This window comes from Natator depressus, chromosome 7 (assembly GCF_965152275.1).
Source record: "Natator depressus isolate rNatDep1 chromosome 7, rNatDep2.hap1, whole genome shotgun sequence".
NCBI lineage: Eukaryota > Metazoa > Chordata > Testudines > Cheloniidae > Natator > Natator depressus.
Genome location: NC_134240.1, coordinates 40212426 through 40235219, shown reverse-complemented (window position 1 = coordinate 40235219; position 22794 = coordinate 40212426). Strand labels below are relative to the sequence as shown.

Sequence of the window (22794 nt, the reverse complement as noted above, 5' to 3'; positions counted from 1 at the left end):
GATGGTGTGGATTGCACCCTCAGCAAGTTCACGGATGACAGTAAGCTGCAGGGAGAGGTAGATACTCTGGAGGGTAGGGATAGGGTCCAGAGCAACCTAGACAAATTGGAGGATTGGGCCAAAAGAAATCTGATGAGGTTCAACAAGGACAAGTGCAGAGTCCTGCGCTTAGGACGGAAGAATCCCATGCACCGCTACAGACTAGGGACCGAATGGCTCGGCAGCAGTTCGGCAGAAAAGTACCTAGGTGTTACAGTGGATGAGAAGCTGGATATGAGTCAACAGTGTGCCCTTGTTGCCAAGAAGGCCAATGGCATTTTGGGATGTATATGTAGGGGCATTGCCAGCAGATCGAGGGAGGTGATCGTTCCCCTCTATTCGACATTGGTGAGGCCTCATCTGGAGTACTATGTCCAGTTTTGGGCCCCACACTACAAGAAGGATGTGGAAAAATTGGAAAGAGTCCAGCGGAGGGCAACAAAAATGATTAGAGGACTGGAACACATGACTTATGAGGAGAGGCTGAGGGAACTGGGATTGTTTAGTCTGCGGAAGAGAAGAATGAGGGGGGATTTGATAGCTGCTTTCAACTCCCTGAAAGGGGGTTCCAAAGAGGACAGAGCTAGGCTGTTCTCAGTGGTAGCAGATGACAGAACGAGGAGCAACGATCTCAAGTTACAGTGGGGGGAGGTCTAGGTTGGATATTAGGAAACAGTATTTCACCGGGAGGGTGGTGAAGCACTGTAATGGGTTACCTAGGGAGGTGGTGAAATCTCCTTCCTTAGATATTTTTAAGGTCAGGCTTGACAAAGCCCTGGCTGGGATGATTTAGTTGGGGACTGGTCTTGCTTTGAGCAGGGGGTTGGACTAGATGACCTCCTGAGGTCCCTTCCAACCCTGATATTCTATGATTCTATGATTTCCTTCCTATGTGTTGCTCCTGGGTCCACCTAGAGTTGGAGCAAGCAGGAGGCAGGCAAGCAACAGAATAAACATACGACAGTGGAAACTGGGCAGCTTTTCCCTCTCCACTGCGGGGAGTGGGCAGGGCAGCTCTAGGATCCTAGCAGCACCGCTAGGTATGCCCACTTCAGGCACCACTGAGTAGGATTTTTGTCTATGGTTGCTATCCATCAGGGTTGAGGCACATTGGTATGGCAGCATGGGGAAAGTCCCCTACTACCACTGTCTCTTCTACCCTTGTTTTTAGGTAAAAAGGAGTTTGAACTGTTGTTGGTACGGTACTTGGAATTAAATGGACTGTTGTTTTTTTGGAAAGTGTATGTAGTAAGCATAAAACCTGCAAATAGCTATAAGAAAGCTTGATGTATCCTGTGTAGTAGGAAAGAAAACATGTACCATGCATTTTTAAAATTAAGAGTTTGGACAGTGGGATGTCCTGGGATATCTCTCAAATCAGCCTGAGAAATTAGGACATTGCTTTGACCTGGCTGGGTAGATAAGAGAGTTCTGTAAACGTCACCTCTGAATACCGATAGTAATACTTGGAACTGAGGATTTGCAGACAAACGTGAGTCTTGCCAGAGGCTATTCCTGAAGTTTAGAAGCAGTCCCCCAGTGATATTTGGCCTGTGATGGTGCTACTCACCACAAATATCCCTCTCTTCTCTAATAGAAGTAAGATTTATACAAGGATACAAATATAGTAAAATACAGGGACCTCTGATTAAAAGGGGTTTAGAATAATGCCTTGGACTTAAACCCAAATGAGGAGCATATTGTAGGAATAAGCTACTCTGCAGAAGCTTGATCAGAACTGTCAATAAGGAGTGTCAAAGCAGGAAAGGGAGAAGATTTCCGATGGAAAAATTAATGATTGGAGTGTAATGGTGCATAGACGCTTGTATTCAACATTAAAAATCTTCTCATCTGACAAATTGTAAAAAGCAAACGCCCACACAATTTGTGTGGGCTTGCTCTGAAAGGTGACTTTATAAAATAGCATTTTGGAGTTCCATGTTTGTGTCCCAATTTTTATATGGAATGTGCTGGGTTAAAGCTTTTGTTGATGTTGTGATTAAATAAGTTGCCAGCTCCATCAACTCTGTTTGGGCTCTAGAAATTGAGCTGGGTACTTTCCTTTTCACACACTGTTGTCTGTAGTTGAGATATTGCATGCCAAGTTCTGCCTCCTTAGCTACACCTGTGCTAACCTGTTGCCTTTGCTGGATTTTCACTGGTGCTATTGAATATCACTAATTCTTAAATAATTTTGATGATGCAGAAGGTGGAATAGAAGCTAGCTCATTCTCTTTTTAATTGTTGACTCTATAGTGCTATAGCAGTAAATGGTGGTAAAAGCTGGTTTTAGTTCCTGGAGTAAGTTCAGAAACTCTGGATACATATAGGAAAAATGTCTGAGCATGATGGGACCATTTTGGTTTATTTTAAAAAAGATTCCCTTAGAAGCACAGTTTAAGATGTCTGCCTCAGAAATTATGATTCCATGCAGCTTTTACTTATATTAGTCATATTCAGCATATCCTTCAATTAATCTCCAAATGGAATTGTCACCAGCATTGTGTCCCTACTCTAACTGCTTCCATGACTGATAAATAAGATTGAACATGCTCTTCCAGAACTGAAGGAAGCTGAACTAAGTTCAGTCAAATTATCCTTCACCTGTAGTGACCAATAAATTGATATTCCAACGTCCAAAACCGACTATTTTATCCATCTACAGGACAACAGCAGCTCTAAGGCCCCAGTTAAAGTAGGTATTTAAGCACATACTTAAGCTCATACCCAGTCAGCAGTGCTTTTAAGTCCCATTGAAGTAAATGAGATTTAAATATGTGGTTTGGTGCTTCTGTGAGCAGGAATGGATTGCTGAACTGAGTCCTTAAAAATGACATGGAAGAAAATGAAGTTAGGACTGGTAACGAGGCTATCAACTGCGGTAGACAATCACACAATCTTTTGCTTAGGTGGTAGTCAATCAATTTTATTTAATGTTTTATAACTAGGAATTATTTTCTATAAATAATTTATAGAACTGTTTATTTTAAAGTTAACTTGAACTCACTTGACAGGGATTGTCATTGGTGCTACAATTGTGTTTTGCAAAGATATAGAATAGTTAATAGAAAAGGTGTGAAAGCAGAATGGCTACTTTAATTACATTGCTGTATTGTTAATTAGACATGAATTATGTTCAAGAATATCAGTATGAAAGTCCCTGTTTGAGGACTTTGGATGCAAATTGTTTACTTGCAAATGAGCTGCCTGTCTTATGCGGGAAACCCAATCAGCAGAGACAAGTGGATCTGAATCAAAGAAAGCAAATGCCTCAATAAGAAAATACCATTTCATTGTGCCCACTTCTTGAACAAGTCATTTTAGTGTGCTCCTCTTCAATATATTGATGTTTTGTTTAATCTGGAACTGTACGAAATGCTTAACTCCAAAGAGTGGAAGTTTGCTACTTTAAGTTGGTGCTTCTGTATCATTTCAATTGAAATTTATCAGTAGGGGTGTGTAATTCAAATGAAGTCTGATGTGTTCTTGCAATATCTAGATAAACAAGAATTCCAGTGCAGCCTTTTGTGGGTGCATTTTCAAGTTTCAAAGTAGGTTGATTGAGTTTTTTCATATGGCGTTTTCCCCCTTAGTTCCCTGATTGGCTGAACATACCTCTATATGCACAGTGCATCAGGGAGATCATTGCCCTTTCCTGCTTCTCCTCTGACCTTGCTAAGTACTCCTTCAGAGTGTCCTTTGAAAGATCCTTCTCATCCCCCTCCACCTTTCTGTCGGGGTTCAATAGGGCTCTGTCCTTGGTCACCTTCTCTTCTGCTGCTAAACCTTATCTCTGCGTAATCTCATCTGCAAACACAAATTCAACTATCTATGTGGACTACTCATAGATCTGCCTTTCTACTCCAGACCTGTTTTCTTCTGTCCAGACCAAAATCTTGGCCTGTCTGTGACATCTCCTTGTGGATGTCTAACCATCATTTCAAGTTGGTGATGGTTACTTTCCCCCTAATCCTTTTCCTCTCCTTACTCAACATCTCCCAAGGTCCTCACATCCAGGCTATGTCTATGAAGCCCATGAGTGATGATAGGCAGTAACAGGAGGGTAATGATCTAGTGTGATAACCTGCTCTTAATAGTCAGGAGGAGGCAGTAGGCACAGGGAAATTCCCAGTGTACCTCATTGGGCATATGCCTCCTTTGCAAAGCAGGAGTATGATACACATGAAAATGCTGATAGACCTTCAGGCAATGCTGAGCATTCACCTTCTGAAAACCAGGCCCCTTTATAGGCAACTCAAATTGTTGCATAGAAGCTTGTATTCTAAGTTATTCAAAGTTAAAAATAAAAGTCCAACTCAGCCTGTTATACAAAATTTGTAACAGTGGGCAAAGTTGGAGACAAGTATTGGTATCAGCTGTGTAAAGGGGTATTCAAGTCTCCTGCTGAAGTCCTAAGTTGGCATAACAATGAGTTAAAAGATTACAGAAATGGGAGGAAAGAATTGTAGTTGAAGTCATCAAAATATGTTTTGATTGGTTAATTTTATTAGGGCAATGTTGGGCATTATTTATTTGGGGTCACTCATTGGGACAGAGGGATGAGTGGACTGGAAGGACCAGGCTTCACCATTACGGCTGCTGCTGCCCATGCACTCTGAGGTGCACTATGACATTGCTGGGTCCTTATTTTCCTGATCCAGAAATATGTTCTGTCCAGATCAGGTCAGAAGGAAGGGGCTACGTGATACCACCTCCACTGGCCTCAGCTAAATCCTGGACACCACATAGGATTCAGAATTTGAACTTTTAGTTCTTGCTGCCACCCCCTTCCTAAGGTCTCCTCTTCATTCTTCGCTTTACTTCTCCTCTTCTTTCTCTCTCTCCCTCCTTTTGCTTTCTGACCTGTCAGAATCTGACTTAGCTATTCAAGACAATCGGTGTAGCACAGTTGTGAGCCTTCAGTCTGACACTGGTCAAAGTTTGCCAGGTCTCACAGGGTACATTTACACAGCATTTAAATGTCTGCAGCTGGCACAGGTCAGCTAATACAGGCTTGCAGGGCTTGAGCTGCAACGCTGTATAACTGCTATGTAAACATTAGGGCTTGGGTTGGAGCCCAAGTTCTGGGACCAGACTCCAGCGTAAGCCCGAACGTCTACCCAGTAATTTTTAGCTCTGCAAGCCTGCGTCAGCAGACCCGTTTCGTGAATCTTTTATTCCAGTGTCGATGTACCCAGAGTGGCTGATAAGAGAGTGTGCTGTGACTATGTTTCTCCAGCAAGGTTGCAAGAGAAAACAAGTTCCAGCGACAGAAGCTGGATTGTCTGTTGTCGCTATTCTTTTCTCTCCCCTTCTGTCTGAGTTTGTCTTTTTATCTGTAAAGAAACACCACTGGACTGCAGAAAAAACAGCTGCTGAAGATCTCCGAAACATAACTTTCTCTTTTCCTTCAGAAAGTGTTGGTAATGCACTCCAGGAAGAGTTCAGCAGCGGTTTCCCTGTAATAGACTCCAAACAGTTACAGAGAATGGTGATTTAATAAAACGAAAGATGTAATTCTCTAAGTTTTCCTTTAACTGTTTTTTCCTTCCTTTTCTGTGTCTTCAGTCTGAGATTATAACTATTTTAATGCTGGTTGTTACAATGGGAGTGAGCCAGCAGTGACCTGACACAAAGCCCCAAACCACAGTAAACTGGTTCAGGGGCAGTGGAACCAGGAGGCTGACCTGGGCGGCTGTGGTTGTGCCACAGGGCTTTTATCTACCTGTGTAGATGTACCTATAGTGGCTTGCTCAGGATTATACAAAAAGTGGATGGCAAAATTGGGAATGGAACCCAGGAGTCTCAATGCCCAGGCCCCCCTTCCTGAACCACAAAATAATATTTTTTCCCCAGTGCATGGAATATTTTTGAACTAGCAAATTAGATCTCTACCAACTTTTAGTTTCCTAATAAAGTGAACTTTAATAATAATGATACAATAATAATATAATATTCATTATATATTTATACCATCTTAGTAATGCCAACAAAAAGGAGGAAGACAGCACAAAAGCTTGTTACTTAAGCAATTAGCTACATCGAAGGCATGTTACTTTGCCTCAACAATACATCCAAGCCCACAATTAGGCACAAGGCCTAAAGCAGAGTGCCGCCAATAGCCTCACCAGCTCTAATATAGTTTCAGAAAAATCAACCTAAAGCAATTCTTGGAAACCTATTTCCTAATTCAGCCTTTATAGGATTTTTTGTGTAACTGGGAAATTGTTAATAGTTGTACCAAAGATTGAAAATTAATACTCCAGTAAGTTAACTAGTCATTTTAGTGTATAATTTTATGAATAAATTCAATGAATTTTTAGTAAAAGGATTCAAGTGCACAAATTAAATATATTAAAATCATAATCTAATTTTCACTTCCATAATAAGGACTGGTATTAGGAGCCTGGCTCTGATCTCATTTACACTGGTGTAACTCCACTGCCTTTAACAGAGTTGCTCCAGATTTACATTGGTGTAGGTGAAATCAGAATCAAGCCCTATGTATATTGGGTCAGTTGATTTGATTTGAAATGCTCTGGAGCAAAATTCTGTGGCAAACACCGTTACCTTTCATGACACATCAGTTCTGCAATCTGCAAGAAACACACCATTTGTTTGTTAACATCACATGAAGCATTGTCAGCTTTAGAATGTACTGTTGACACACTTTTAAGTCACAGACAAAGGGCCAAATGTCACAGAACCATTTAACCCTCCTGGAATGAAATTTAATTGACAGAATGTTAGCAGGGAAAACCCTGTAGGGGTTTAGCTGTATCAGTATTAGGAATAGAGTGTTTTTTAAAAGAAGTTTCCTTACTTAACACAAGAGTAAATTAAATCCCTTTGTAAGATCTAAGGTGGAGAAACTCTTGGGTTTTATAGAGGCATTAGGTAATATGTTCCTAATGGGTTAGCAAAAAACTTGGTTTGTACTTTTGTAAGAAGATGCTTGCTTGCTTTTAATTATATCTTAAGGAGTAATTTATGTTTTTCCTCATGGGTTATTTAAAGTCTCTCAGATCGAGGGCCTTCCTTCTTTTCTGCATCCCTTATATATATATAAGATAATCCTGCAGACATTTCACTTGGGAGCTAAATGTAGAGCCCCATTCACTGTATTACAGAGCAGGGAGTTTAAAAGTTACATTAAAAACCTGAAGCAGCTGCTGTGTTATCTTCAGACCAAAATGTAAAATCCTCTCATACTTGGTCTTCCATAGTAAGATATTATTATTAATAATGTTTAACTACTAAATATGTGTCTCTGATAAAGGGAAGAGGCAGAAAGAGAAAAGCTTCACTTCAACTCCTTTTTCATTTTGCTTGGTGCTCCAATATCATGGCTGAGTGCAGTTTAAATAACGAGATAGAGTAGTGTAGAAGCTTTATTGTAGATTTATGTATGCTCGTTTAAAGGTCACTTTGTTTAAGCATTAGGTAAGCAATAATGTAGGAAAGCTTTTGAGAAAGAGCAAAGAATGGTAAACATGCTAAAAAGCTTGTTTTGCAACTATGTATATAATATAAAAATTGGGCGTTGTCATAGTTACTGCATAATGGCAACTTTTATTACATTGCATACACTATTCATTGGTATTCATTAAATACTCAGAGACCATTAAGATGGCAGAGTTAAGCACTCAAGTCAAGAAATTACAAAATTAAAGTTACATATCCAGTTGTATATCTGCTCTTTTGTGTATGCTTATAATTGTTTCATGTAACACATGCCCAGCTCCTACCAATGGAGGTGGTAAAGTTTTTATGCTGGGCCTTTCCTGAACCAGCATGTACATTTAGGTCATTTTTCAGCTTGCAGTTGATTAGCTATGCATGCTTATACACAGCAGTCTTCCTTGCCTAAACACAAATTTAGGGCCTAGTGCAATGCCCACTGAAGTCAATGGGAGCCCTTCTGTCCCATAGTGAAAACATCCTCCAGGGGGAAGAGCAAAAAAGATATTGCATATGCACAGAAGGCAACAAATGGGTCATAACTACAACATCAAAATCAAGCTTCACCAGAACACATCAGCTCTCCTCAGTGAGGGCTATTTCCTTACCCAATGTAAATTTTCTATTGGCGCTATATAGGGGCTCAAAAAATGCCTTGTAATTTTTTTCCAACAGGGAGAGTATTAATTTCACAAGCTGTCTAAACTGGGTTTTCTTAAACTTACAAAAGCATTTTCCTTTGGGCAGAGACTAAGGCTGAAAGGTGAATATTTTTGTAAACTAATGTACTGCAAACAGGTAATTAGAACGGAAATGCTTATGCAACCTTAACCTAACGGTCATTCCATTTCTAACACAGATTAATCAAGTTTATTTTACAAAGTTCTCATAGACTAATTTACCCTTCACTTATAATGTTAAGCTCATTGGTGAAGAAACATTTTTTGTTGTGACGTTTATACAGAAGCTGGTTGAATTAGTATAATGCCATACATAACTGTAAAATTTAAGTCAGAGACTTTGTTATCCACAAAGAACTTTTTAATGGAACAATAAGCTATTTGCTTCAGCTCCTTGACAGATTACCTTTAGATGTAAAGACAGAACGCCCATATGATCTCTACCAGCATAGCATGGAGCAGAGTCACATAAACGTTCATATTACTGCCAATATTTCTTCCAGAAAATACTTTATCACTGGTGAGGCGTATGCAATGAGCATCCACTCCACGTGGAGTAGACAACTATGGATGACTACACAGCTGCAGGATTCTAAAGTGAAACATTAGAGACATATGTCTTCCTCCATATATGTACTGCTGTGGGTCAAGACTCACAGATGAGATAAACTGTTAGAACTGTAACTCTGGCATGCAAGTTTCCTTTTCTGTGCATGGATTTTTCAAGTGCTTAGGAGATGCAGTAGATATTTTTCTGAAGGGCTGGCTATTACAGATTGCATGGTTACTGGAAGAGCCATTAAAACAGCAGATGTAGCCAGTGCTGATCCTTTCTACAAAGCAACAGACACTAAGGCTCATTTCTTCAATCAATGGAAAATAGGAGCCTAAACACCACTGAGAATCTGGGCCTAAGTCCTTACAGTTTCTTTTAACTCTTTCTGATAGGGTGGATAGAGCCTGTCCAAGGAATGGCAGAGGAAGAGTTAACACTCATACTCTGTCTGGGTTGGAACAGGACAGCTGCATGTACTAATTGCTAGGGCTATCATAACAGCAGGGCATGGGCAGCTGTAGTGAATTAAGTAATTTCTCATTACCCTGGAAGTGTCTGAGTGGTGGCTTCCAAACAAACTCTTCTGGGGTAGAGAGAGAGAGAAAGAAAGAGGAGAAAAATAGTAGTTAGGAAAGTTCCTGCCAGTAACAGATTTCTCTATTTATCCTGAGTCTTTTTTTTTGTGATTGAAAGGCTTTATGGAAGCCTGTTTGAGTCTTGAGTGTGAGAAGTTTGTTGTAACCAGACTCTGAGAAGTATAATCATGCTGGTCCTTTTTACATTTGATTGCAGCTCCCTGCTTTGTTGTATTCTTAATAATCTTCTTAATAAAATTATGTATTTTAAGCCACAGACAAGCTGTTACACTTATCTCTTTCTAGATAGCCTAGGAGAGTGAGTGGGGATCTGTGCATAATATGAGAAGTGACAGAACTTTGTAGATCTCACAAAAGTGTTGCTTATGGTACAAGCATTCCCATATTAGCTCTTTATGTATTTTTATTTTCAGTATAACTGAACGTGCTTTTAAAAAGGAAATAGCTAGTTTCTCTCAGACTACTTAGAACTGTAGAGAACCTGCACCTGTACTTTTCTTTGTGGACCTTTCCTTGAGCATGCACAAGGAGGAATTCATGACAGCAGTCCTCATGGAGCTGCTGTGGAAAGGATACTTGTTGCTGTCATCACTGTAACAAGAAAAAGTCTGTTTCAGAGCCGGGTAATATCTTTTCCATACGCAACAGGTAAATTTCCCCTTTTCTTACTGGTTTTGTGAAAATGTTGATGGGGTATTTTTACTGGTTTATGCCATAAATGTGTGGCATAAACCGTCACTGTGTATGGTGAACTGGGAGTTAATACAGATGTGGCAGAAAAGCTGGGGGGGAAACAAAAAAGATGGAAAAAACCCACTAAAATTGTTTTTTGTTTTTAAACTTGGGGGATAGGACAATTAGTAAATGTTTTATCCTTTTTTGCAAGGGAGAATCACAGGAGAGATAAGTTAGGGGAATGTGTGCAGGGCTGGGAGTCAGGAGGACTGGATTTCTATTCCTGTTTTTATTTTCCACTGCATGCATCCGATGAAGTGGGTTTTAGCCTATGAAAGCTTATGCCCAAATAAGTTTGTTAGTCTCTAAGGTGCCACAAGTACCTCTTTTTTTTTTTTTTTTTTTTTTTGCTGATACAGACTAACACGGCTACCACTCTGAAACCTGATTACTTTGTAATTCTCTGTATTTTACGGCCCTGGTCCGACAAAGACTTGTGCTTGTGTTAACGTGTCTTCAGTGTGTGGATTGTGTAGGGCTGGCCCTATGCGTGGGTGAGGAGGGCGGTTGCTCAGGATGCCAAACAGCTTCTAGGGGGTGTTGCATGGCTCTGCTACTTGGCGTTGTGCATGTTTGAGGGATTTTTTGGCTTGGCGCTGTGTGTGTGTATACTGAAAATGTTCTCCACCCCGGGCATTAAAAAAATGGCAAAACACCGACACAGAAGACTGTCTTTTCTATGATTGGAAAGTGGTTGTATGTTTGGTGAGCTAACATAATTAATAGTACTGAAAGAGGTGGAGGCATTGGGTAACAGCAATACTGACATTGCCATAAACAAAATTAGCGAGAAGACAATGTGCAGAATGTAGACGAGAAGGGATGAGAAAACTGGCTCCAGTAAATCTATCCATACCCAGCAATAGATTTCTTTTATGTTTAAGGTGCAGTGATAATAAATATACCAGTAGCTGCCACTGAGGGTGCATATTCTTTTCTTTTCAGTAGGACAAATAGGGGCATTGGTTGACCTTGTTTTCTGAACATGGAGATATTCATCCTGCTTATTGCACCAGTCTCCAGTGTGTGTGTGTCTGCATTCTAAAAGGCACGCACATTACCTGTGAAAGTGTTTTTGGAATTGCCTGCTTTTGAGCAAATGGGGGAAATCACCGGCCACCGCCTGTGAATGAGCTTTAGCTCCTTTTTTGTCTCTTGCTTGCAGAGAGTGTTTGAAAACACAGGCTGGCTAAATCTGGATTTCTAAGATCAAGGAAGCAAAGCCAAAAATGAGCACTAGTGCAGATGCTCCTTCTGCAGCACTGAAGAATGAATGATTATATATATGTTTGGGGACTGTTGCCCCCTTATTAACATTCAGTGGGGGTGTTTTAGTTGCTAGCTCCCACTACTAAAAGGGGGAAGGGTCGATGGGGAATCAGGACCCTGAGACTGCCAGTCCCTAGGAGCAATGGGGAGAGGCCAATGCTCCAGGTCAGCCTGAATGACAGGGCGGGCAGGCTAATCAGGGAGTCAGGAGGCCAGGGGGGTCCCGTCCTCCATGTGAGCTGGAATTGCCTGGGTCAGACAGAGTGGGGCAGAGCTAAGGAGAAAGCTGGGGAGCAGAGCTGTGCCAGATCCAGAGGGACCAGAAAAGCAGCCCAGAGAGAGCAGCCCCTGTCCTGGGAGCAGAGCTGCAGCCTCAAAGCCAGAGGCACAGCCCAGAGAGAGCAGACTTGCCCTGGGAGGAGAGCTGCAGCAACCAGAGCTGGAGGGGCCAGAAAAGCAGCCCAGGAAGCAGGTCAGTGCTGGGAGCAGAGTCACACAAGCAGCCTGCAGAGCAGACCTGTCCTGGGAGCAGAGCTGCAGCAACCAGAGCCAGAGAAGCAGCCCAGGGAGCTGGAGGCAAAGCAGCAGCTATGCTGAGGCAGAGTGGAGCTGGAGCTGGGGCAGTCCGGAGCCAGGTGTCGTGAGCAGCTGGGGAGAGCAAGGGGGGACCTTGGGCAGTGGACCCAGCACAGGGAGACGCCTCAGCCAGGAGGCTCTGCAGACCAGACTCGGAGGGGGATAGGTAACCCTGACAGGGCGGGGGCAACGCTGGGAAGAAGGGCCCTGCCACCTAGAGCCTGAGAGTGTGTTGCCACCATTGCAAGTGTCCAACCCGCAGCATCCCTGCAGCACAGCCAGGGCCTGGGAAGGAGGCCTGGGACTTACAAGGAGCAGACTGTGAGCTGCCCAGACATCCCAGAGACACTGTTTGTGCTGTTCCCTGCCACAGAGCAGGTTGATGTGTTTCCTTTAACCTTTCCCATTTTCCCTTTTTCTTTTTAAAATTAATTGTTGATTAAATAACTTGCATTTGCTTCTAATTGTATGTAATGGTCAGTGGGTCAGAGAAGTGCCCAGTGCAGAGAGAGTACCCTGGAGTGGGGACACCCTAGCCCCGTCCTAGGTGACCACAGCAGGGTTGGGGGTTGAGCCCCCCAGGAATCCTGGGCCCAGCCTTGTTGGGGTTACGAGGACTCTGCCAGACAGGAGACTGGAAGGGGAGTCCTCCGGGGCAGGGAGGCCACTGGGTAAAGGACGTGGGAGTGAGGACTCAGATCCTTTCGCTAGTATAAGGTGCCCTAGTGGAGAACCAAATCCTAGGCAATTATCATGGGGTAATTGATGAAGGGGGGCATACTTGGTGGCAGATAATTTGCACTGTCCGTTAGTTTTCTCTTTCTAAATTTCTGAATGTTTGAGTTTGTTAAACTAGCTTTTAGACACTACCAGTGGCATTAAAATGAGCATTTGAAGTTAGTTATTATACTTTATAGTTTATCAAAGCTAGTATGCAAGAAAAAAATAGAAATAAATATTTGCTTTTAATAGAGTTGGGACTAAGCTGCAAAATCATTCTATAATATTCAGTGCACATGGAACAATTTTTTTGGTTTGGTCTGTTACCATGGCAGAGGACATGTGTAAACTTTGGATTGAGGCTCAGACTTTGATCCCTGCCTTTCTGTAAGTTGAGGGTAATTTGCATGCTGTCTTTTGTTTCATTTTTAGATTTTAATGGGGGCCCTTTGGCCATCATTTGGATAATATTTAAAATTGTTGGCAGTTCAAAAATAATTGTTGGCTGCAGTCCTGCAATAAAACACATGGGCAGTCCCCTATTGACTTTATTGGGCATATGCAGGGGAACACTCATGTGGAGTTCACAGCTGTATCAGAGCCTTACTCATCAAGGGTGAAGGCAGGAGAGAGATCACTTGATCATTACCTGTTAGGTTCACTCCCTTTGGGGCACGTGGCGTTGGCCACTGTCGGCAGACAGGATACTGGGCTGGATGGACCTTTGGTCTGAGCCAGTATGGCCATTCTTATGTTCTTATATGAATGTTAGTACTGTCTTGTTACCTTGTGTCTGACTTTTTCTAAATGTACACTTACATTTCTCACCATGTTAGCAATATTTTGGAGGGCACATTCTTTGTTTTTATAACCACATATAAGCCTGAGTGATAGAAGTGCAGGTGCAAATGTATAAGGGATGTACCATATGTGCGTGTTCAGAACCTTAGCTGCTAGTAGATGGCAGTGTAGCAAGTGAATGCTCATGGGTGCCAAGGAAGAAACTATATGATTCTGCTACACTCATCGTGTGACAGGGACAGAGAAAGCCCTCCCTCAATGTCCCCGCTGTGGTTCTCCTCCTTCAGCAAAAGGTGGCAATGGTAGTAGAGGCAGAAAAGTGGTTTGCTGCAAGTTGCCTGTTGGGTTGGAAAGGAGCTACCAGGTTTCTAGCTAGCATTAGTCAGCCAGAACTGGAAGATGGGGTGTGTTGTAGTCACCTGGCAGTATAATCAAGGGTGGTAAGAGTCAAGGTGACTGGCTGGCTCCAGTACACACTCAGACAAAGGGAGTGACTTGCATGCTGGAGGCTGCGGCAGCAAGGAATTGTAAAGGGCACCCTAGATTAGAGGGCAGGGGTGACACAGCTACTCATTAGTCTGGATTGTACCCTCGTATATCTCAGGCACCTCATTAAGAGACCAGTGTTTTTCTTCAGAAGAGTTTTTCTCCTGTTTAGGCATCTAAATTGAGTGGCCAGCTTTTCAGTTTATCAGATATCCAGTAACTCCCATTATTTTCAGTGGGAGCTTGGCTGCTGGGTCATTTTGAAAACCTGAGCTCTTGACTTAAGTGCCTAAGTGGGTGCTGACCGCTTCTGAAAACCTGGCCCCAATTATGGGTACAGAGCACATGTGAAAATCTGCCCTATACCTATAGTTTTGTTTCAGAATTTTCCTGTGTCTTCCTGTGGAGGCATCTGTGATTGATTTATTTTATTTATTTATTTATTTATTTTTAACTTCTGTATTGTGTAACACATACAGGAAATACATGACTTCAGTGAAGTAGTTCACATAACTGAGCAGTATTGTGTTGAGCTGAATGAAATGATTAAGTGAGCTCGAAATAGTGAGCTGCTGTATGAATCATTACCAGCTTTGTCTTTAGCCACCGGATTGAACTTTTTGATGTATTCCCCTGGTAGGCGAGCAGTGCTACTGGTACCTTTCTCCTAAATGCATATGTCAAGTAAAGCCAGCCTGCTCGTTGTTTTACAGTATGTATTATTGGAATAGTGTGCCATGCCCTTGATCAATTCCAGCTGGCCAGGAAATGCTCCACACGGATAAAGTGCAGTAGTAGTCAAATGGAACCATTTCATGCTCTATTCATCTATCTTGTCTCATATGCTAATTTGGGGTCAAAACACCTCTTGTCTATTGTCTTCTCATGTTCAAGTTTATTAAACAAGATGAGGTGCAATATGTAGTTATGACAGATGCAAAATGATGTAGAGTTGGATTTCTGGTCAATAGAGATTTATCTGTAGTACTTTTTTCATTATCCTTTGCAAAATACACAGGTGTTCACACCATGTATCAGAACATGGTCAATAAGAAACAGGAGAAAATCCCAAAGCCAGCATCTATTTCCTTTGTGGTATTCATGTACAATATGGGGCGTGACTCTTAATCCATTGCAATGAATGGGAGTCTTTCCCATTTGACTTCAGTGGGCTTTGGATCAGGCTCTGAAAGCTTACGTTTAGCTAGTCCTCTCTCCTTTTAAGTAAATAACATGAGCAAGGGACTGAGAAGATGAAGATGAATTTCCACTGAATGCATCCGATGAAGCGAGCTGTAGCTCACGAAAGCTTGTGCTCAAATAAATTTGTTAGTGTCTAAGGTGCCACAAGTACTCCTTTTCAATTAGGCTAGTGGCATTTATCCTGAAACCCTTCACATGGGAGAGACTAATATCCATAGACTGTGTGCTTGTGCTACCTGCTATCAACTAGATCGACTTTTGGTATTATCTAGTCAGTAGCTTGTTGGAAATCTGACACATCTCTACCTTTGCAAAATATCTGGTTTATCTGGAAAAAATAGCTCTAATGGCCTGGCTAACTTTTTCCAAGCTGAACGTAATATTAGTTAAGAGTTGGAATGCATCCCAGCTTTGTTAGTCTGGAGTATGCTTGCTGTTCTATAAAGACAAATATTTGACATCCGTTAAAGTTTTAATAAACTTAGTCAGATATATTGTCCTGTCATTGTCATTGTTTTGTATAATACATCATTCTCATTTTATGAGACAGAGAGACACTATGAAATGTATGCTGTTGTGTAGTAGAGCTTTAGTCATTGTGAAGCTGGTCTGGCTGACTCGCGTGTGGTGAAGCCACAAAGTTACGTTGGTCATCTCAAATATGAGCCATCAACATCTTTACATGACATCGTCATATATCCTGGGTATGACACATTTTACAGAATACCTGAGAACCATTTGGGAAGTTTAAAGCACTATTGGCATTGTTTTTTGTACACCTCTGCTATATAGAGCTATTCCCAGCAGTTTTGGCATTGACTTAATTAGGAACAATGAGGCCCTGTAGTAATGTGACCCCAACTGTACCAGATTTAGAAAAACAGAAAACTACAACTAATGAAGTTCTTCTACATAGAAGAACATGGTATTGTTAAGGTCTGATACCTTGGGACCTTCTAGAGCAAAAGGTACATGCTGCATATCCTATTGGAGCCAATTATCTGGGTTCCCTCTTTTCAGAGTATAAAGCTCTAATTTCTAGTTCTGATGGGACTTTAGAGGTCTGACTTTAATGCTGTTCAGATCCCTGCTCTGCTTGATTCATTTTCATCTCCGGATCGTTCCAAATCTAGCAGAGCATGGGCCTGAACCTGGAGAACCTGAAGCATTGTCATCCCTCACCCCAACTCCCTGCAATACCCCAGACTCAATTGTCTTGGAAACGAATACACCTATGCAATCCATTTCAGCTCTGACGAAACCGCATACAAAAATGTGCTGACCGGCTCTATTGACCGTTCCTGCTTTCCTCCCTCAATATGATCTTTTAGTTTATTGATGACGTGGCATAGGGAAGTTTGTACTCTCTGCATTTGCTTTCCTTTTTTCTAGATAAAGAACTATATGAAAGAGATTCTTTAATTTCAAGTGCTTTAATTACTAGGCAATAATTGTGTGTGTTATACACACAAGCCCCTCCAGATAGTTATTAACAAATGTTAATTTCTGTAAGGTTTAGTATGACACATCTGCCATCATCTTCAACTGATGGACATGTAGTGTAAGTATTTGTGCAAGAAGATCTAAAGTCTACTGCATCCATATGTGCACATCTCTCCATGGGTGGATTTTAGATCTTTCTAATCAAATATACACCTTTTCAGCAAAGAGGAGGACAAATATAAGTGATATTGAAATTACATATATAAAGCTTACTTCATTTCTGTCACTTCCTCAAATATTTGTTCACATACTTACCAAATCATCATAAAAATGATGCTGACTTAACAGGGTTTGCCTGTGCTTAAGGCACTTTTGTCCTTAAGGCATTTCATTAATTCTAGACTAATTATATCAAAAGAGCAGGGTCACCACTGAAATAATCCCTCGTTACCTATGAACTACTGGTGAACAATGCAACTAATCACTTATTGTACTTGGACAAAGCTAGGTCTTGTGTCTGGGAGTTGTATCTTGCATATAAGCTGTTTTAGTATTTGCAAATTGCTTTTATTTTTGTGTGCTATGCATTTCTGGGTTACTAAATTTATGAGACACAAACTGAAATGAGTTCAGGGAATATTCTAGGGAAAACAATTAAAGATACCAATCTCTGAAACAAGGGAACTCAATGAATTGCTGGGCAGATCCCTTGATGAGCATGTTAAGGACACAGCAGACTAGTGTTCCAAATTGCCAGACATGCCAGCAGTGTGAAAACTGCATATAAGTAGACAATTGACTCTTTTAAACTTTAACCTTGGAACACCTCAACATCTTTTCCCTCATTTGGTAAAGTGGATACTACCCTTTTTTAAAAAAAATCATTTGTATTTTGCATTGCAAATTTTTAATTCTTTGGAGAAATTGGACTACTCAAAATAGCTCTTTGCAAGTCTCTCTTCAGATTATGACCGTTAATAGTAAAATCACACATTTCATATTCTGGCAACATCTCTTATCAGGAAGGATCCCAAAATTCTTTATAAATTAGAGCTGCATAGGCAACCCTTAACTCACTACTTAAGTGCAGCCACATCTTGGGGCACAAGGCATCAGTTGATGAATGGTGCCCAACAATACTATATACAGTCTGTTTATGATTTGTAAGTGGAGAAACGTGCATTCAGTGGGTGAATTTAGGCAGACAGAAGACAGTTCACTCAGTCTGGTATTTGGCCAGGACATAATGCTATTTTGTGTGCTTATCCAGTACCCTTTTGGCTGCCATGGGATTCTCAACTCTAATTCGCATAGGTTGAGCACACAGCAGTGGACGACTTCTTTTTCTTAGCAGAAATGAATTTCTTTGAAGGTTGGTATTCTTTTGGATTTCACTGCTTAATATATCATACAAACATGAGGACCTAGTCTTGCAGCTCATGCAAGTCAGTCCCATGGAAGTCAATGAGATATATACATGGTTCCAGGGCCCATGATGTCATAAATGGCAAAGAAAAATTAGTACTGGGATGTCTTATGGCTCTGGTTACCTGTCTTTAAAATTTTGATTGCATTTCTGAATGCAGTTAAACAAAATAAACAGTTTACAAAATAAAGGTGGTGGTAATGGACAGAAAATGGGGGGGGGGGAATATTGGAGCAGTTAATCAAACTAACAGTTTCATTTTTTCGTGCATTTTTCAGGTTAGGTAGATGTTAACAAATCCTATTCAACTTGGTGTTTAAAAGGAAATTCATCTTAGCTTTTATAAACAGGTTTATATCTAGCAGGATAATGATGGCTGGAGGAGCAGGGTACCAGTCTGGTGACTTAAGTGCATTTTAATAAAATGTATTATCCTACCGTGTCAGAAAGCATTAACTGAATGTACAAAATGATTCCATTTATTCATAACATAAAAAGCTTTGGTAGGAATTTTTTGTTAAAGTTTCAATTATTCTGTATATTTAGTGAGAATGGACAGCCTGCTCCATCAATTTAAATACATGCTATGCTGTTTTTCACACTGTATGGCTGTGCATCTCTGAGTTCCATCTTCAGCATATGCATACAGCATGCTGCTCCCTCTCCCCTCCCTTCATTTTTCTAAGGCAGCTAGATTGTTCTCTTTTTCTTCACTCCAAATCCATTGCTAATATTCTGTTAGGGATTGGTCTGGCACAATTTGCTGGGTTTGTGTACCATCTCTATCAGGATTGCCAGCTCAAGCATTCAAAAATTGTAAATTAGACTCCCCAAAAATAATGAGGTTGGCTTAAAATAATGAGATTTTTAAGAAAAATACATTTTTGATTCTTTTTATTTGCATTCTGTTTTAAGCCTTTAAGTTTTCAAGTTTTACTCCACAAGCATGAGGGCTAGACATTTTTTTTATAAATGAAGGCTGAGATTCATACATAGTCACATGACTTGAGCATCTGGGGTATTAAGAAAAGCACTAAATGTCTCAAAACTCATGATACAATTGCAGGAATTGGCAACACATGAAAATGGTATATGTTTTAGTGCTTCTCCAGGTCAGCGGCATCTGAGACAACGTTGCTTCTGCTCTCAACTCTAGGAGAATGTGAGAATATGCTAATTTCAAAGACTGTAAATGAGAGAGCGATTCTGGCAAAGACTGAGGCCTGGTGCAGAAAGAAAGATTCTTCTTTAGATGAATTTACTCAGCCAAAAAAAAGTTTTGGATTTTGTCACATCATATTTTTTCCAAACTAGTTTGTTCATCATTAGTGTGAAGTGAACCTAATGTGGTCTGAGCAAAGTCCATAATCATAAGCATCGGAATAGCATACTTTCAATTTAGCAAGCTAATAACACTAAATAGGAATTTTGATTTTTCACCTTTAATAACTTTGACTTCAGAATCTGTATTTAAGCTAAACTCGATAGGCCTGTTTTTTTAAACTATCAGATAATAACCTCTAACAATAGTAGAAGAGTAAAATCAATAAAATCAAGCCAGAGATTAGGTTTGAGTGTATGCAGGCAATTACCAGGTAACTCAGCCAACAGGATCACTGTATGTTACCAGTCTCTGGGATTATTTTTTTACGCCTCTATTTTATTATCCTGTCACCAAAATAGCTACATTCATTGGATTGTTTCCTGGAGGTAGGGCCGTGTGTGTGTGTGCATGCATCTGGACATAGATTTCCCCATTTCTGCCCAGAAGGAGGGAGGGAGTGTCCTCTCCATGCCCTGATCAGAAAGCTGAGCAGGGGGAAAAAACGCTAGTTGCCATGTTGTCTTGGCCTGAGTTGCCTTGGACAGCTAATGAGTCACCACAGGGAGACCCAGAAAAAGGCATTGTTGTTCCAGCAGAAGCTGTGTTGTCAGATTTGTCCCTGATCCTGGTTCCATATAAAAAGTGGCTTCCTCCTCTGTGGTGCCCTGAGATCTGGGTAGTTTTGTGAGGTTGCATCTGCTTCTGCTTCTTCAAAGAGTGGGTGGTGTAGGGAAAAATTTGCAAGGGGAATCTTGCAGTTTTTCTTTGCACCTTAGCCCCTTCTTTTATGTTTCCTGTGAAAAGAAGACTGTTTGGTCTTTGATATTAAGAGGTTGATTGTAACCTGTTCTCCTTCAAATACTTGGTGTTATAGTCCTTCAGTTTCTTTTAAGAAACTGTGCTTGAGTGACTTGGTGATAGACACCTTGAAAATACCTAGGAAATACAGACAGAAGTTCTGGATAGCATTCATCCAAGTTTTCCCCTTACAAAAAACAAAACAAAGAGGCTAGGCAAATTAACTGGCAACCATGCAAAATTCTGACTGACATCTCATCAGTATTTTTATTGATAAACTGTCTTATCTGCTGCCATGTAATCATGCATATAATTAAAGGAATTAGTTTTAATGCACTTCTGTATATGCCAAGAACATAATTTATGTATCACATTATTTTAGCAAATAAGTGGAAAATATAACTGATCCCTGCTTATGAGTCAGTATGCATTAATTAACAGACCGAATACAACATGCCTTGCATAAAAAGTCAGCTGACTAACTTACTGATGAATCTGTTACAGGATGCTTCTCCCCCTGCGGTCATGCAAAATACTTTAGTTTGAAGACACTCTAGATCTTTGCCAGTCATCATCATCGCTCCTTGGCATTCTTTAATCTCCACACTCCAAAGCTGTCATTTTAAAAAAATGAAACAGAGAGAGGACGATTTAGGGTTGAACAAACAGCAGATGTTCAGATGTTGGGATAAGCAGTTAGAATTAGAGAGTCTTATCTAAACTACTGAATCTTCCTGCAGTTGCAAAATTGAGATTGTCTTAATGAAAATATTAAATAATACCAGATGCAGGACTGACCCCCTGGAACCCCACTAGATATGCCCTCCCAGTCAGACAGCAAACCATTAATAACTCCTCTTTTGAGAACAGTCTTTCAACCAATTGTGCACCTATCTTACAGTAATTTCATCTAGACCACATTTCCCTAGTTTGCTTATGAGAATGCCATGTGGGCCTGTGTCAAAAGCCTTATTAAAATAAATATATATCAGATCTACTGCTTCCTCCCATCAAGTAGGCCAGTAACGCTGTCAAAGAAGAAAATTAGCTTGGTTTGGCATGATTTGTTCTTGACAAATCCACATAGACTATTCCTTATAATCCGATTATACTATAGGGTTTTAAAAATTGTTTAATTTGTTCCAATATATTTCTAGGTATCAGAATTAGGTTGATTGAGCTATAATTCCTGGGTCCTCTTTGTTCCTCTTTTTAAAGATAGGTACTATGTTTGCCCTACTCCTTGCCCTACTCCTACTTCTTAAAGATAGTTGCTAACATAGACGTCGACTCTGTGGGTGCTCCGGGGCTGAAGCACCCACCTAGTGCCTCCCACCTGCCCGCTAACCCCAGGATCAGTGCCTCCCTTCTCCCTCCCCGTGCCTCCCACTCATCACGATCAGCTGTTTGCGGCGTGCGGGAGGCTAAGAGGGAGGAGCGAGGACACGGTGTGCTCGGGGGAGAGGTGGAACTGGGTGGGAAGAGGCGGGGTGGGGATGCGGTGGGAAGGGGGGGCCTTGTGGGAACAGGTGGACCGGGGGCAGGATGGGGGAGGGGTGGAACACCTTCCCCGTAGCACTTTGAAAAGTTGGCGCCTGTGGTTGCTAATGGTTCAGAGATTGCTTCAGCTAGTTCCTTAAGTACCTTAAGAGGCATTTCATCAGGCTTTGTAAACTTGAGTACCTCTAACTTATCTAAATATTCGGTAACCTGTTTTTTTTCTGCATTTTGACTTGTTAATGTTAACTGTGTTGAGTATCTGGTCTCCGTTAACATTTTTAGTGAAGATTGATGCAAAATAGGCATTCTACAGCTTAGCCTTTTTTCAGAGTAACAGCCGTGTTAGTCTGTATTCGTAAAAAGAAAAAAGAAAAGGAGTACTTGTGGCACCTTAGAGACTAACCAGTTTATTTGAGCATGAGCTTTCGTGAGCTACAGCTCACTTCATCGGATGCATAGCATATCGTGGAAACTGCAGAAGACATATATGCTATGCATCCGATGAAGTGAGCTGTAGCTCACGAAAGCTCATGCTCAAATAAACTGGTTAGTCTCTAAGGTGCCACAAGTACTCCTTTTCTTTTTTCTATATACACACAGAGACCATATCCGTTATTAGCTCTCCTTCCCTAGTAAGTAGAGGATGTACACTTGCTTTGTCTTTCTCTTGCTCCTGATGCGTTTAAAGAAACCTCTTCTTATTGACTTTTGAGGTCCCTTGTTCCTCACTATAGTTGTGTGGCAGGCAAACAGCAGCATTATGTATTGCAGTATGTTAAACATGAACTCTGCATTTAGAATAAGTTTTATACACATCCTGTTTTGTGTGGGGTGGATATCCATTTTGTCAAGTCTGAGGAGAATTGCACTTGTCATTGTCCAGTAAAACAGAGTTCTATTTGGCAATAAGTTGTACAAAAATGAGTGTATGAGCGCACATATACACTAGATGTGGTAGAAAAGCACTCAAACCTTTAGTTACAGCATATTAGTCATTTGCACAAATTTTAGAGGTCACCAGAAACCAAAATAAACACCATCCTCTCATAATCAGGAATAGTATAATTTTTATATTAAAAGTCTAAGAATTTTAGTAGAAGTGAGGACCATGATGGACTCATTTGTCCCAACACAGTAGGTTTTGCCTCTCTAAAAAATGTTTGAATACCTTACTAAAATGC

The 22794-nt window shown here is 40.9% G+C and overlaps 1 protein-coding gene across 15 annotated transcripts in view; it reads left to right on the top strand.

Annotated features, from left to right (window-relative positions):
• The window catches only part of ATP2B2 (ATPase plasma membrane Ca2+ transporting 2), a 714211-nt gene that overhangs the window by 143332 nt on the left and 548085 nt on the right, over window positions 1-22794 (top strand). The gene's annotated exons all lie outside the window — the stretch shown is intronic.